Below are 18,005 nucleotides of genomic sequence, written 5' to 3' on the forward strand. Positions count from 1 at the left end.
GCCTGCTGAGAGCAAATCCCAGACCTAACCTAGACCTAACATGAATTATTCTCTATAATATTGATCACAACCAGGTTTAATTGACTGTTTCAGTGTGGTACCACATTACTACGTGATCCAATCCAGAAATAGCCCAGGATCCAGCCATGAAGTATGAGAAATATGCGAAAGTATGAGCCTGATGGGGGCAAATCCTAGACCTAACCCAGACCTAACATGCGTTATCCTCTAAAATATTTATCAAGACCAGGTTTAATTGATTGTTTCAGTGTGGTACCACATTACTACGTGATCCACACCAGAAAAAACCCAAGATCCGTTCAACAAGTATGTGAAGAATGCGAAAGTATGAGTCTGATGAGTGAAAATCCCAGGCCTAACCTAGACCTAACATGCGTTATCCTCAATAATATTGATCGAAACCAGGTTTAATTCAATGTTTCAGTGTGGTACCACATTACTACGTGATCCAAACCAGAAAAAACCCAGGATCCGTTCAACAAGTATGAGAAGAGTGCGAAAGTATGAGTCTGACGAGTGAAAATCCCAGGCCTAACCTAGACCTAACATGCGTTATCCTCAAAAATATTGATCGAAACCTGGTTTATTCGACTGTTTCAGTGTGGTACCACATTACTATGTGATCCAAACCGGAAAATAACCCAGGATCTGTTCAACGAGTATGTGAAGTGTGCGAAAGTATGAGTCTGATGAGTGAAAATCCCAGACCTAACATAGACCTAACATGCGTTATTCTCTAAAATATTGATCGAAACCAGGTCTAATGGACTGTTTCAGTGTGGTACCACATTAGCACATGATCCAAACCAGAATAAGCCAGGGATTTGCTCAGCAAGTATGTGAAAAACGCGAAAGTATGACCCTGATGAGGGCAAATCCCAGGCCTAATGTAGACCTAACATGCGTTATCCTCTAAAATATTGATCGAAACTAGGTTTAATGGACTGTTTCAGTGTGGTACCACATTACTACGTGATCCAAACCAGAATAACCCAGGATCTGTTCAACAAGTATGTCAAAAGTGCGAAAGCATGACCCTGATGAGGGCAAATCCCAGACCTATCCCAGACCTAACTTGCGTTGTCCTCTAAAATATTGATGGAAACCAAGTTTAATGGACTGTTTCAGTGTTGTACTTCATTACTACGTGATGCAATCCAGAAAAAGCCCAGGATCTAGCCATCAAGTATGAGAAATATGCGAAAGAATGAGCCTGATGAGAGCAAATCCCTGACCTAACCTAGACCTAACATGAATTATTCTCAAAAATATTGATCAAAACCAGGTTTAATGGACTGTTTCAGTGTGGTACCACACAAATACGTGATCCAAACCAGAAAAAACCCAGGATCTGTTCAACAAGTATGTGAAAAACGCGTAAGTATGAGCCTGATGTGGGCAAATCCCAGACCTATGCCAGCCCTAACATGCGTTATCCTCTAAAATATTGATCGAAACCAGGTTTAATTGACTGTTTCAGCGTGGTACCACATTACTACGTGATACAATCCAGAAACAGCCCAGGATCTAGCCATGAAGTATGAGAAATATGCGAAAGTATGAGCCTGATGTGGGCAAATCCTAGACCTAACCCAGACCTAACATGCGTTATACTCTAAAATATTTATCAAGATCAGGTTTAATTGAATGTTTCAGTGTGGTACCACATTACTACGTGAACCAAACCAGAAAAAACCCTGGATCCGTTCAACAAGTATGTGAAGAATGCGAAAGTATGAGTCTGATGAGTGAAAATCCCAGGGCTAACCTAGAACTAACATGCGTTATCCTCTAAAATATTGATCGAAACCTGGTTTAATCGACTGTTTCAGTGTGGTTCCACATTACTATGTGGTCCAAACCAGAAAATAACCCAGGATCTGTTCAACGAGTATGTGAAGTGTGCGAAAGTATGAGTCTGATGAGGTCAAATCCCAGACCAATCCCAGACTTAACTTGCGTTATCCTCTAAAATATTGATCGAAACCAGGTTTAATCGACTGTTTCAGCGTGGTACCACATTACTATGTGATACAATCCAGAAACAGCCCAGGATCTAGCCATGAAGAATAAGAAATATGCGAAAGTATGAGCCTGATGAGGGCAAATCCTAGACCTAACCCAAACCTAACATGCGTTATCCTCTAAAATATTTATCAAGACCAGGTTTATTTGAATGTTTCAGTGTGGTACCACATTACTATGTGAACCAAACCAGAAAAAACCCAGGATCCGTTCAACAAGTAAGTTAAAACTGCGACAGTATGACCCTGATGAGAGCAAATCCCAGACCTAACCTAGACCTGACATGCGTTGTCCTCTAAAATATTGATGGAAACCAGGTTTAATTGACTGTTTCAGTGTTGTACTTCATTACTACGTGATGCAATCCAGAAAAAGCCCAGGATCTAGCCATCAAGTATGAGAAATATGCGAAAGAATGAGCCTGATGAGAGCAAATCCCTGACCTAACCTAGACCTAACATGAATTATTCTCAAAAATATTGATCAAAACCAGGTTTAATTGACTGTTTCAGTGTGGTACCACATTACTATGTGATCCAATCCGGAAATAGCCCAGGATCCAGCCATGAAGTATGAGAAATATGCGAAAGTAGGAGCCTGATGAGGGCAAATCCTAGACCTAACCCAGACCTAACATGCGTTATCCTCTAAAATATTTATCAAGACCAGGTTTATTGCATGTTTCAGTGTGGTACCACATTACTACGTGATCCAAACCAGTAAAAACCCAGGATCCGTTCAACAAGTATGTGAAGAATGCGAAAGTATGAGTCTGATGAGTGAAAATCCCCGGCCTAACCTAGACCTAACATGCGTTATCCTCAAAAATATTGATCCAAACCAGGTTTAATGGACTGTTTCAGTGTGGTACCACTTTACTACGTGATCCAAAGCAGAAAAAACCCTCGATCAGACCAACATGTATGTTAAAACTTCGAAAGTATGACCCTGATGAGAGCAAATCCCAGGCCTAACCTAGACCTAACATGCGTTGTCCTCTAATATACTGATGGACACCAGGTTTAATTGACTGTTTCAGTGTTGTACTTCATTACTACGTGATGCAATCCAGAGAAAGCCCAGGATCTAGCCATCAAGTATGAGAAATATGCGAAAGAATGAGCCTGATGACAGCATATCCCAGACCTAACCTAGACCTAACATGTATTATTCTCTAAAATATTGATTGAAACCAGGTTTAATTGACTGTTTCAGTGTTGTACTTCATTACTACGTGATGCAATCCAGAGAAAGCCCAGGATCTAGCCGTCAAGTATGAGAAATATGCGAAAGAATGAGCCTGCTGAGAGCAAATCCCAGACCTAACCTAGACCTAACATGAATTATTCTCTATAATATTGATCACAACCAGGTTTAATTGACTGTTTCAGTGTGGTACCACATTACTACGTGATCCAATCCAGAAATAGCCCAGGATCCAGCCATGAAGTATGAGAAATATGCGAAAGTATGAGCCTGATGGGGGCAAATCCTAGACCTAACCCAGACCTAACATGCGTTATCCTCTAAAATATTTATCAAGACCAGGTTTAATTGATTGTTTCAGTGTGGTACCACATTACTACGTGATCCACACCAGAAAAAACCCAAGATCCGTTCAACAAGTATGTGAAGAATGCGAAAGTATGAGTCTGATGAGTGAAAATCCCAGGCCTAACCTAGACCTAACATGCGTTATCCTCAATAATATTGATCGAAACCAGGTTTAATTCAATGTTTCAGTGTGGTACCACATTACTACGTGATCCAAACCAGAAAAAACCCAGGATCCGTTCAACAAGTATGAGAAGAGTGCGAAAGTATGAGTCTGACGAGTGAAAATCCCAGGCCTAACCTAGACCTAACATGCGTTATCCTCAAAAATATTGATCGAAACCTGGTTTATTCGACTGTTTCAGTGTGGTACCACATTACTATGTGATCCAAACCGGAAAATAACCCAGGATCTGTTCAACGAGTATGTGAAGTGTGCGAAAGTATGAGTCTGATGAGTGAAAATCCCAGACCTAACATAGACCTAACATGCGTTATTCTCTAAAATATTGATCGAAACCAGGTCTAATGGACTGTTTCAGTGTGGTACCACATTAGCACATGATCCAAACCAGAATAAGCCAGGGATTTGCTCAGCAAGTATGTGAAAAACGCGAAAGTATGACCCTGATGAGGGCAAATCCCAGGCCTAATGTAGACCTAACATGCGTTATCCTCTAAAATATTGATCGAAACTAGGTTTAATGGACTGTTTCAGTGTGGTACCACATTACTACGTGATCCAAACCAGAATAACCCAGGATCTGTTCAACAAGTATGTCAAAAGTGCGAAAGCATGACCCTGATGAGGGCAAATCCCAGACCAATCCCAGACCTAACTTGCGTTGTCCTCTAAAATATTGATGGAAACCAAGTTTAATGGACTGTTTCAGTGTTGTACTTCATTACTACGTGATGCAATCCAGAAAAAGCCCAGGATCTAGCCATCAAGTATGAGAAATATGCGAAAGAATGAGCCTGATGAGAGCAAATCCCTGACCTAACCTAGACCTAACATGAATTATTCTCAAAAATATTGATCAAAACCAGGTTTAATTGACTGCTTCAGTGTGGTACCACATTACTATGTGATCCAATCCGGAAATAGCCCAGGATCCAGCCATGAAGTATGAGAAATATGCGAAAGTAGGAGCCTGATGAGGGCAAATCCTAGACCTAACCCAGACCTAACATGCGTTATCCTCTAAAATATTTATCAAGACCAGGTTTATTGCATGTTTCAGTGTGGTACCACATTACTACGTGATCCAAACCAGTAAAAACCCAGGATCCGTTCAACAAGTATGTGAAGAATGCGAAAGTATGAGTCTGATGAGTGAAAATCCCAGGGCTAACCTAGACCTAACATGCGTTATCCTCTAAAATATTGATGCAAACCAGGTTTAATGGACAGTTTCAGTGTGGTACCACAATACTACGTGATACAAACCAGAAAAAACCTAGGATCTGTTCAACAAGTATGTGAAAAACGCGAAACTATGAGCCTGATGAGAGCAAATCCCAGACCTAACCTAGACCTAACATGAATTATTCTCAAAAATATTAATCAAAACCAGGTTTAATTGACTGTTTCAGTGTGGTACCACATTAATACGTGATCCAATCCAGAAATAGCCCAGGATCCAGCCATGAAGTATGAGAAATATGCGAAAGTATGAGCCTGATGAGGGCAAATCCTAGACCTAACCCAGACCTAACATGCGTTATCCTCTAAAATATTTATCAAGACCAGGTTTAATTCAATGTTTCAGTGTGGTACCACATTACTACGTGATCCAATCCAGTAAAAACCCAGGATCCGTTCAACAAGTATGAGAAGAGTGCGAAAGTATGAGTCTGATGAGTGAAAATCCCAGGCCTAACCTAGACCTAACATGCGTTATCCTCAAAAATATTGATCGAAACCTGGTTTATTCGACTGTTTCAGTGTGGTACCACATTACTATGTGATCCAAACCGGAAAATAACCCAGGATCTGTTCAACGAGTATGTGAAGTGTGCGAAAGTATGAGTGTGATGAGGGCAAATCCCAGACCTATCCCAGACCTAACACGCGTTATCCTCTAAAATATTTATCAAGACCAGGTTTAATTGATTGTTTCAGTGTGGTCCCACATTACTACGGGATCCAAACCAGAAAAAACACAGGATCCGTTCAACAAGTATGTGAAGAATGCGAAAGTATGAGTCTGATGAGTGAAAATCCCAGACCTAACCTAGACCTAACATGCGTTATCCTCTAAAATGTTGATCCAAACCAGGTTTAATGGACTGTTTCAGTGTGGTACCACAGAACTACGTGATCCAAACCAGAAAAAACCCAGGATCTGTTCAACAAGTATGTGAAAAACGCGAAACTATGAGCCTGATGAGGGCAAATCCCAGACCTATCCCAGATCTAACTTGAGTTGTCCTCTAAGATATTGATGGAAGCCAGGTTTAATTGACTGTTTCAGTGTTGTACTTCATTACTGCGTGATGCAATCCAGAAAAAGCCCAAGATCTAGCCATCAAGTATGAGAAATATGCGAAAGAATGAGCCTGATGAGAGCAAATCCCAGACCTAACCTAGACCTAGCATGAATTATTCTCTAAAATATTGATCGAAACCAGGTTTAATTGACTGTTACAGTGTGGTCCCACATTACTACGTGATCCAAACCAGAAAAAACCCAGGATCCGTTCAACAAGTATGTGAAGAATGCGAAAGTATGAGCCTGATGAGTGAAAATCCCAGGCCTAACCTAGACCTAACATGCGTTATCCTCAAAAATATTGATCGAGACCTGGTTTAATCGACTGTTTCAGTGTGGTTCCACATTACTATGTGGTCCAAACCAGAAAATAACCCAGGATCTGTTCAACGAGTACGTGAAGTGTGCGGAAGTATGAGTCTGATGAGGTCAAATCCCAGACCAATCCCAGATTTAACTTGCGTTATCCTCTAAAATATTTATCAAGACCAGGTTTAATTGAATGTTTCAGTGTGGTACCACATTACTACGTGAACCAAACCAGAAAAAACCCAGGATCCGTTCAACAAGTAAGTTAAAACTGCGACAGTATGACCCTGATGAGAGCAAATCCCAGACCTAACCTAGACCTGACATGCGTTGTCCTCTAAAATATTGATGGAAACCAGGTTTAATTGACTGTTTCAGTGTTGTACTTCATTACTACGTGATGCAATCCAGAAAAAGCCCAGGATCTAGCCATCAAGTATGAGAAATATGCGAAAGAATGAGCCTGATGAGAGCAAATCCCTGACCTAACCTAGACCTAACATGAATTATTCTCAAAAATATTAATCAAAACCAGGTTTAATTGACTGTTTCAGTGTGGTACCACATTAATACGTGATCCAATCCAGAAATAGCCCAGGATCCAGCCATGAAGTATGAGAAATATGCGAAAGTATGAGCCTGATGAGGGCAAATCCTAGACCTAACCCAGACCTAACATGCGTTATCCTCTAAAATATTTATCAAGACCAGGTTTAATTCAATGTTTCAGTGTGGTACCACATTACTACGTGATCCAATCCAGTAAAAACCCAGGATCCGTTCAACAAGTATGAGAAGAGTGCGAAAGTATGAGTCTGATGAGTGAAAATCCCAGGCCTAACCTAGACCTAACATGCGTTATCCTCAAAAATATTGATCGAAACCTGGTTTATTCGACTGTTTCAGTGTGGTACCACATTACTATGTGATCCAAACCGGAAAATAACCCAGGATCTGTTCAACGAGTATGTGAAGTGTGCGAAAGTATGAGTGTGATGACGGCAAATCCCAGACCTATCCCAGACCTAACACGCGTTATCCTCTAAAATATTTATCAAGACCAGGTTTAATTGATTGTTTCAGTGTGGTCCCACATTACTACGGGATCCAAACCAGAAAAAACACAGGATCCGTTCAACAAGTATGTGAAGAATGCGAAAGTATGAGTCTGATGAGTGAAAATCCCAGACCTAACCTAGACCTAACATGCGTTATCCTCTAAAATGTTGATCCAAACCAGGTTTAATGGACTGTTTCAGTGTGGTACCACACAAATACGTGATCCAAACCAGAAAAAACCCAGGATCTGTTCAACAAGTATGTGAAAAACGCGTAAGTATGAGCCTGATGTGGGCAAATCCCAGACCTATGCCAGCCCTAACATGCGTTATCCTCTAAAATATTGATCGAAACCAGGTTTAATTGACTGTTTCAGCGTGGTACCACATTACTACGTGATACAATCCAGAAACAGCCCAGGATCTAGCCATGAAGTATGAGAAATATGCGAAAGTATGAGCCTGATGTGGGCAAATCCTAGACCTAACCCAGACCTAACATGCGTTATACTCTAAAATATTTATCAAGATCAGGTTTAATTGAATGTTTCAGTGTGGTACCACATTACTACGTGAACCAAACCAGAAAAAACCCTGGATCCGTTCAACAAGTATGTGAAGAATGCGAAAGTATGAGTCTGATGAGTGAAAATCCCAGGGCTAACCTAGAACTAACATGCGTTATCCTCTAAAATACTGATCGAAACCAGGTTTAATCGACTGTTTCAGTGTGGTACCACACTACTACGTGACGCAATCCAGAAAAAACCACGGATCTGTTCAACAAGTATGTGAAAAACGCGAAAGTATGAGCCTGATGAGGGCAAATCGCAGACCTATCCCAGACCTAACTTGCGTTATCCTCTAAAATATTGATGGAAACCAGGTTTAATTGACTGTTTCAGTGTTGTACTTCATTACTACGTGATACAATCCAGAAATAGCCCAGGATCTAGCCATGAAGTATGAGAAATATGCGAAAGTATGAGCCTGACGAGGGCAAATCCTAGACCTAACCTAGACCTAGCATGAATTATTCTCTAAAATATTGATCGAAACCAGGTTTAATTGACTGTTACAGTGTGGTCCCACATTACTACGTGTTCCAAACCAGAAAAAACCCAGGATCCGTTCAACAAGTATGTGAAGAATGCGAAAGTATGAGCCTGATGAGTGAAAATCCCAGGCCTAACCTAGACCTAACATGTGTTATCCTCAAAAATATTGATCGAAACCTGGTTTAATCGACTGTTTCAGTGTGGTTCCACATTACTATGTGGTCCAAACCAGAAAATAACCCAGGATCTGTTCAACGAGTATGTGAAGTGTGCGAAAGTATGAGTCTGATGAGGTCAAATCCCAGACCAATCCCAGACTTAACTTGCGTTATCCTCTAAAATATTGATCGAAACCAGGTTTAATCGACTGTTTCAGCGTGGTACCACATTACTATGTGATACAATCCAGAAACAGCCCAGGATCTAGCCATGAAGAATAAGAAATATGCGAAAGTATGAGCCTGGTGAGGGCAAATCCTAGACCTAACCCAAACCTAACATGCGTTATCCTCTAAAATATTTATCAAGACCAGGTTTATTTGAATGTTTCAGTGTGGTACCACATTACTATGTGAACCAAACCAGAAAAAACCCAGGATCCGTTCAACAAGTAAGTTAAAACTGCGACAATATGACCCTGATGAGAGCAAATCCCAGACCTAACCTAGACCTGACATGCGTTGTCCTCTAAAATATTGATGGAAACCAGGTTTAATTGACTGTTTCAGTGTTGTACTTCATTACTACGTGATGCAATCCAGAAAAAGCCCAGGATCTAGCCATCAAGTATGAGAAATATGCGAAAGAATGAGCCTGATGAGAGCAAATCCCTGACCTAACCTAGACCTAACATGAATTATTCTCAAAAATATTGATCAAAACCAGGTTTAATTGACTGTTTCAGTGTGGTACCACATTACTATGTGATCCAATCCGGAAATAGCCCAGGATCCAGCCATGAAGTATGAGAAATATGCGAAAGTAGGAGCCTGATGAGGGCAAATCCTAGACCTAACCCAGACCTAACATGCGTTATCCTCTAAAATATTTATCAAGACCAGGTTTATTGCATGTTTCAGTGTGGTACCACATTACTACGTGATCCAAACCAGAAAAAACCCAGGATCCGTTCAACAAGTATGAGAAGAGTGCGAAAGTATGAGTCTGACGAGTGAAAATCCCAGGCCTAACCTAGACCTAACATGCGTTATCCTCAAAAATATTGATCGAAACCTGGTTTATTCGACTGTTTCAGTGTGGTACCACATTACTACGTGATCCAAACCAGAAAAAACCCAGGATCCGTTCAACAAGTATGAGAAGAGTGCGAAAGTATTAGTCTGACGAGTGAAAATCCCAGGCCTAACCTAGACCTAACATGCGTTATCCTCAAAAATATTGATCGAAACCTGGTTTATTCGACTGTTTCAGTGTGGTACCACATTACTATGTGATCCAAACCGGAAAATAACCCAGGATCTGTTCAACGAGTATGTGAAGTGTGCGAAAGTATGAGTCTGATGAGTGAAAATCCCAGACCTAACATAGACCTAACATGCGTTATCCTCTAAAATGTTGATCCAAACCAGGTTTAATGGACTGTTTCAGTGTGGTACCACACTACTGCGTGATCCAAACCAGAAAAAACCCAGGATCTGTTCAACGAGTATGTGAAGTGTGCGAAAGTATGAGTCTGATGAGGTCAAATCCCAGACCAATCCCAGACTTAACTTGCGTTATCCTCTAAAATATTGATCGAAACCAGGTTTAATCGACTGTTTCAGCGTGGTACCACATTACTATGTGATACAATCCAGAAACAGCCCAGGATCTAGCCATGAAGAATAAGAAATATGCGAAAGTATGAGCCTGATGAGGGCAAATCCTAGACCTAACCCAAACCTAACATGCGTTATCCTCTAAAATATTTATCAAGACCAGGTTTATTTGAATGTTTCAGTGTGGTACCACATTACTATGTGAACCAAACCAGAAAAAACCCAGGATCCGTTCAACAAGTAAGTTAAAACTGCGACAATATGACCCTGATGAGAGCAAATCCCAGACCTAACCTAGACCTGACATGCGTTGTCCTCTAAAATATTGATGGAAACCAGGTTTAATTGACTGTTTCAGTGTTGTACTTCATTACTACGTGATGCAATCCAGAAAAAGCCCAGGATCTAGCCATCAAGTATGAGAAATATGCGAAAGAATGAGCCTGATGAGAGCAAATCCCTGACCTAACCTAGACCTAACATGAATTATTCTCAAAAATATTGATCAAAACCAGGTTTAATTGACTGTTTCAGTGTGGTACCACATTACTATGTGATCCAATCCGGAAATAGCCCAGGATCCAGCCATGAAGTATGAGAAATATGCGAAAGTAGGAGCCTGATGAGGGCAAATCCTAGACCTAACCCAGACCTAACATGCGTTATCCTCTAAAATATTTATCAAGACCAGGTTTATTGCATGTTTCAGTGTGGTACCACATTACTACGTGATCCAAACCAGAAAAAACCCAGGATCCGTTCAACAAGTATGAGAAGAGTGCGAAAGTATGAGTCTGACGAGTGAAAATCCCAGGCCTAACCTAGACCTAACATGCGTTATCCTCAAAAATATTGATCGAAACCTGGTTTATTCGACTGTTTCAGTGTGGTACCACATTACTACGTGATCCAAACCAGAAAAAACCCAGGATCCGTTCAACAAGTATGAGAAGAGTGCGAAAGTATTAGTCTGACGAGTGAAAATCCCAGGCCTAACCTAGACCTAACATGCGTTATCCTCAAAAATATTGATCGAAACCTGGTTTATTCGACTGTTTCAGTGTGGTACCACATTACTATGTGATCCAAACCGGAAAATAACCCAGGATCTGTTCAACGAGTATGTGAAGTGTGCGAAAGTATGAGTCTGATGAGTGAAAATCCCAGACCTAACATAGACCTAACATGCGTTATCCTCTAAAATGTTGATCCAAACCAGGTTTAATGGACTGTTTCAGTGTGGTACCACACTACTGCGTGATCCAAACCAGAAAAAACCCAGGATCTGTTCAACAAGTATGTGAAAAACGCGTAAGTATGAGCCTGATGTGGGCAAATCCCAGACCTATGCCAGCCCTAACTTGCGTTATCCTCTAAAATATTGATCGAAACCAGGTTTAATTGACTGTTTCAGCGTGGTACCACATTACTACGTGATACAATCCAGAAACAGCCCAGGATCTGTTCAACAAGTATGTGAAGAATGCGCAAGTATGAGTCTGACGAGGGCAAATCCCAGGCCCAACCTAGACATAACATGCGTTATTCTCTAAAATATTGATCGAAACCAGGTCTAATGGACTGTTTCAGTGTGGTACCACATTAGCACATGATCCAAACCAGAATAAGCCAGGGATTTGCTCAGCAAGTATGTGAAAAACGCGAAAGTATGACCCTGATGAGGGCAAATCCCAGGCCTAATGTAGACCTAACATGCGTTATCCTCTAAAATATTGATCGAAACTAGGTTTAATGGACTGTTTCAGTGTGGTACCACATTACTACGTGATCCAAACCAGAATAACCCAGGATCTGTTCAACAAGTATGTCAAAAGTGCGAAAGCATGACCCTGATGAGGGCAAATCCCAGACCTATCCCAGACCTAACTTGCGTTGTCCTCTAAAATATTGATGGAAACCAAGTTTAATGGACTGTTTCAGTGTGGTACCACATTACTACGTGATACAAACCAGAAAAACCCAGGATCTGTTCTCAAGTATGTGAAATATGCGAAAGTATGACCCTAATGGGGGCAAATCCCAGACCTAACCATGACCTAACATGCGTTATTCTTTAAGATATTGATGGAAACCAGGTTAAATGGACTGTTTCAGTGTGGTACCACATTACTACGTGATCCAAACCAGAAAAAACCCTGGATTTGTTGAACAAGTATGTGAAAAACGCGAAACTATGAGCCTGATGAGGGCAAATCCCAGACCTATCCCAGACCTAAAATGCGTTATCCTCTAAAATATTTATCAAGACCAGGTTTAATTGAATGTTTCAGTGTGGTACCACATTACTACGTGATCCAATCCAGAAAAAGCCCAGGATCTGGCCATCAAGTATAAGAGATATGCGAAAGTATGACCCTCATGAGGGCAAATCCCAGGCCTAATGTAGACCTAACAGGCGTTATCCTCTAAAATATTGATCGAAACTAGGTTTAATGGACTGTTTCAGCGTGGTACCACATTACTACGTGTTCCAATCCAGAAGTAACCCAGGACCTGTTCAACAAGTATGTGATGAATGCGAAAGTATGGGTCTGATGGGGGCAAATCCCAGGCTTAACCTAGGCCAAACATGAGTTATCCTCTACAATATTGATCGAAACCAGGTTTAATCGTCTGTCTCTGTGTGGTACCACATTACTACCTGATCCAACCCAGAAATAACCCAGGATCTGTTGAACAAGTATGTGATGAATGCGAAAGTATGGGTCTGATGAGGGCAAATCCCAGGCCTAACTTAGACCTAGCATGAGTTATCCTCTAAAACATTGTTCGAGACCAGGATTAAGCGACAGTTTCAGTGTGGTACCACTTTACTACGTGATCCAAACCAGAAATAACACAGGACCTGTTCAACAAGTATGTGATGAATGCGAAAGTATGGGTCTGATGAGGGCAAATCCCAGGCCTAAGCTAGACCTAGCATGAGTTATCCTCTAACATATTGATCGAGACCAGGATTAGTCGACTGTTTCAGTGTGGTACCACATTACTGCCTGATCCAAACCAGAAATAACCCAGGATCTGTTGAACAAGTATGTGATGAATGCGAAAGTATGGGTCTGATGAGGGCAAATCCCAGGCCTAACCTAGACCTAGCATGAGTTATCCTCTAAAACATTGTTCGTGACCAGGTTTAATTGACTGTTTCAGTGTGGTACCACATTACTACCTGATCCAAACCAGAAATAACCCAGGATCTGTTGAACAAGTATGTGATGAATGCGAAAGTATGGGTCTGATGAGGGCAAATCCCAGGCCTAACCTAGACCTAGCATGAGTTATCCTCTAAAACATTGTTCGAGACCAGGACTAAGCGACAGTTTCAGTGTGGTACCACTTTACTACGTGATCCAAACCAGAAATAACCCAGGACCTGTTCAACAAGTATGTGATGAATGCGAAAGTATGGGTCTGATGAGGGCAAATCCCAGGCCTAACCTAGACCTAGCATGAGTTATCCTCTAACATATTGTTCGAGACCAGGATTAAGCGACAGTTTCAGTGTGGTACCACATTACTACTTGATCCAAACCAGAAAAACCTAGGATCTGTTCAACAAGTATGTGAAGAATGCGAAAGTATGGGTCTGATAAGGGCAAATCCCAGGCCTAACCTAGACCTAGCATGAGTTATCCTCTAAAACATTGTTCGAGACCAGGACTAAGCGACAGTTTCAGTGTGGTACCACTTTACTACGTGATCCAAACCAGAAATAACCCAGGACCTGTTCAACAAGTATGTGATGAATGCGAAAGTATGGGTCTGATGAGGGCAAATCCCAGGCCTAACATAGACCTAGCATGAGTTATCCTCTAACATATTGTTCGAGACCAGGATTAAGCGACAGTTTCAGTGTGGTACCACTTTACTACGTGATCCAAACCAGAAATAACCCAGGATCTGTTGAACAAGTATGTGATGAATGCGAAAGTATGGGTCTGATGAGGGCAAATCCCAGGCCTAACCTAGACCTAGCATGAGTTATCCTCTAAAACATTGTTCGAGACCAGGACTAAGCGACAGTTTCAGTGTGGTACCACTTTACTACGTGATCCAAACCAGAAATAACCCAGGATCTGTTCAACAAGGTTTAATTGACTGTTTCAGTGTGGTACCACATTACTACGTGATCCAATCCAGAAATAGCCCAGGATCCAGCCATGAAGTATGAGAAATATGCGAAAGTATGAGCCTGATGGGGGCAAATCCTAGACCTAACCCAGACCTAACATGCGTTATCCTCTAAAATATTTATCAAGACCAGGTTTAATTGATTGTTTCAGTGTGGTACCACATTACTACGTGATCCACACCAGAAAAAACCCAAGATCCGTTCAACAAGTATGTGAAGAATGCGAAAGTATGAGTCTGATGAGTGAAAATCCCAGGCCTAACCTAGACCTAACATGCGTTATCCTCAATAATATTGATCGAAACCAGGTTTAATTCAATGTTTCAGTGTGGTACCACATTACTACGTGATCCAAACCAGAAAAAACCCAGGATCCGTTCAACAAGTATGAGAAGAGTGCGAAAGTATGAGTCTGATGAGTGAAAATCCCAGGCCTAACCTAGACCTAACATGCGTTATCCTCAAAAATATTGATCGAAACCTGGTTTATTCGACTGTTTCAGTGTGGTACCACATTACTATGTGATCCAAACCGGAAAATAACCCAGGATCTGTTCAACGAGTATGTGAAGTGTGCGAAAGTATGAGTCTGATGATTGAAAATCCCAGACCTAACATAGACCTAACATGCGTTATCCTCTAAAATGTTGATCCAAACCAGGTTTAATGGACTGTTTCAGTGTGGTACCACACTACTGCGTGATCCAAAACCAGAAAAAACCCAGGATCTGTTCAACAAGTATATGAAAAACGCGTAAGTATGAGCCTGATGTGGGCAAATCCCAGACCTATGCCAGCCCTAACTTGCGTTACCCTCTAAAATATTGATCGAAACCAGGTTTAATTGACTGTTTCAGCGTGGTACCACATTACTACGTGATACAATCCAGAAACAGCCCAGGATCTGTTCAACAAGTATGTGAAGAATGCGCAAGTATGAGTCTGACGAGGGCAAATCCCAGGCCCAACCTAGACATAACATGCGTTATTCTCTAAAATATTGATCGAAACCAGGTCTAATGGACTGTTTCAGTGTGGTACCACATTAGCACATGATCCAAACCAGAATAAGCCAGGGATTTGCTCAGTAAGTATGTGAAAAACGCGAAAGTATGACCCTGATGAGGGCAAATCCCAGGCCTAATGTAGACCTTAACATGCGTTATCCTCTAAAATATTGATCGAAACTAGGTTTAATGGACTGTTTCAGTGTGGTACCACATTACTACGTGATCCAAACCAGAATAACCCAGGATCTGTTCAACAAGTATGTCAAAAGTGCGAAAGCATGACCCTGATGAGGGCAAATCCCAGACCTATCCCAGACCTAACTTGCGTTGTCCTCTAAAATATTGATGGAAACCAAGTTTAATGGACTGTTTCAGTGTGGTACCACATTACTACGTGATACAAACCAGAAAAACCCAGGATCTGTTCTCAAGTATGTGAAATATGCGAAAGTATGACCCTAATGGGGGCAAATCCCAGACCTAACCATGACCTAACATGCGTTATTCTTTAAGATATTGATGGAAACCAGGTTAAATGGACTGTTTCAGTGTGGTACCACATTACTACGTGATCCAAACCAGAAAAAACCCTGGATTTGTTGAACAAGTATGTGAAAAACGCGAAACTATGAGCCTGATGAGGGCAAATCCCAGACCTATCCCAGACCTAAAATGCGTTATCCTCTAAAATATTTATCAAGACCAGGTTTAATTAAATGTTTCAGTGTGGTACCACATTACTACGTGATCCGATCCAGAAAAAGCCCAGGATCTGGCCATCAAGTATAAGAGATATGCGAAAGTATGACCCTCATGAGGGCAAATCCCAGGCCTAATGTAGACCTAACAGGCGTTATCCTCTAAAATATTGATCGAAACTAGGTTTAATGGACTGTTTCAGCGTGGTACTACATTACTACGTGTTCCAATCCAGAAGTAACCCAGGACCTGTTCAACAAGTATGTGATGAATGCGAAAGCATGGGTCTGATGGGGGCAAATCCCAGGCCTAACCTAGGCCAAACATGAGTTATCCTCTACAATATTGATCGAAACCAGGTTTAATCGTCTGTCTCTGTGTGGTACCACATTACTACCTGATCCAACCCAGAAATAACCCAGGATCTGTTGAACAAGTATGTGATGAATGCGAAAGTATGGGTCTGATGAGGGCAAATCCCAGGCCTAACTTAGACCTAGCATGAGTTATCCTCTAAAACATTGTTCGAGACCAGGATTAAGCGACAGTTTCAGTGTGGTACCACTTTACTACGTGATCCAAACCAGAAATAACACAGGACCTGTTCAACAAGTATGTGATGAATGCGAAAGTATGGGTCTGATGAGGGCAAATCCCAGGCCTAAGCTAGACCTAGCATGAGTTATCCTCTAAAACATTGTTCGAGACCAGGATTAAGCGACAGTTTCAGTGTGGTACCACTTTACTACGTGATCCAAACCAGAAATAACACAGGACCTGTTCAACAAGTATGTGATGAATGCGAAAGTATGGGTCTGATGAGGGCAAATCCCAGGCCTAAGCTAGACCTAGCATGAGTTATCCTCTAACATATTGATCGAGACCAGGATTAGTCGACTGTTTCAGTGTGGTACCACATTACTGCCTGATCCAAACCAGAAATAACCCAGGATCTGTTGAACAAGTATGTGATGAATGCGAAAGTATGGGTCTGATGAGGGCAAATCCCAGGCCTAACCTAGACCTAGCATGAGTTATCCTCTAAAACATTGTTCGTGACCAGGTTTAATTGACTGTTTCAGTGTGGTACCACATTACTACCTGATCCAAACCAGAAATAACCCAGGATCTGTTGAACAAGTATGTGATGAATGCGAAAGTATGGGTCTGATGAGGGCAAATCCCAGGCCTAACCTAGACCTAGCATGAGTTATCCTCTAAAACATTGTTCGAGACCAGGACTAAGCGACAGTTTCAGTGTGGTACCACTTTACTACGTGATCCAAACCAGAAATAACCCAGGACCTGTTCAACAAGTATGTGATGAATGCGAAAGTATGGGTCTGATGAGGGCAAATCCCAGGCCTAACCTAGACCTAGCATGAGTTATCCTCTAACATATTGTTCGAGACCAGGATTAAGCGACAGTTTCAGTGTGGTACCACATTACTACCTGATCCAAACCAGAAAAACCTAGGATCTGTTCAACAAGTATGTGAAGAATGCGAAAGTATGGGTCTGATAAGGGCAAATCCCAGGCCTAACCTAGACCTAGCATGAGTTATCCTCTAAAACATTGTTCGAGACCAGGACTAAGCGACAGTTTCAGTGTGGTACCACTTTACTACGTGATCCAAACCAGAAATAACCCAGGACCTGTTCAACAAGTATGTGATGAATGCGAAAGTATGGGTCTGATGAGGGCAAATCCCAGGCCTAACCTAGACCTAGCATGAGTTATCCTCTAACATATTGTTCGAGACCAGGATTAAGCGACAGTTTCAGTGTGGTACCACTTTACTACGTGATCCAAACCAGAAATAACCCAGGATCTGTTGAACAAGT

The sequence above is a fragment of the Colletes latitarsis genome, unplaced genomic scaffold (assembly GCF_051014445.1).
Source record: "Colletes latitarsis isolate SP2378_abdomen unplaced genomic scaffold, iyColLati1 scaffold0002, whole genome shotgun sequence".
Taxonomy (NCBI): domain Eukaryota; kingdom Metazoa; phylum Arthropoda; class Insecta; order Hymenoptera; family Colletidae; genus Colletes; species Colletes latitarsis.